The following is a 354-nucleotide window of genomic DNA, read 5'->3' as shown; positions in this document are numbered from 1 at the left end:
CCTTTAAGGTTAAAGGTCAACAGCTAAGAGCACTAAAAACATTTTTTTTATTTTCCTTATATAACTTTAATAAAACAAAACTATCACTGATCTTCCTATTGTGATTAAACAATTATTTATTTATATAGTACTTTAACAATTCATTACGATTGTGTGATGGTGACGTTAATCAGTTTATGAAAAACAACTAGAAACTCCCACATTTAAATTGTTTTCACAAAAAAAAAAACACTATTAATGAAAATTAAATCAATGATTTGTAAAATTTAATAAAATTGGTTTTCTTATCTTAAAACATTTCTATCCTGTATTGATAACAGATTAACATCTAAAAAATGCTAAAAACCGACCAAA

This window comes from Lucilia cuprina, chromosome 4 (genome assembly GCF_022045245.1).
Source record: "Lucilia cuprina isolate Lc7/37 chromosome 4, ASM2204524v1, whole genome shotgun sequence".
NCBI lineage: Eukaryota > Metazoa > Arthropoda > Insecta > Diptera > Calliphoridae > Lucilia > Lucilia cuprina.
Note: the sequence above shows the minus strand (reverse complement) of the source record.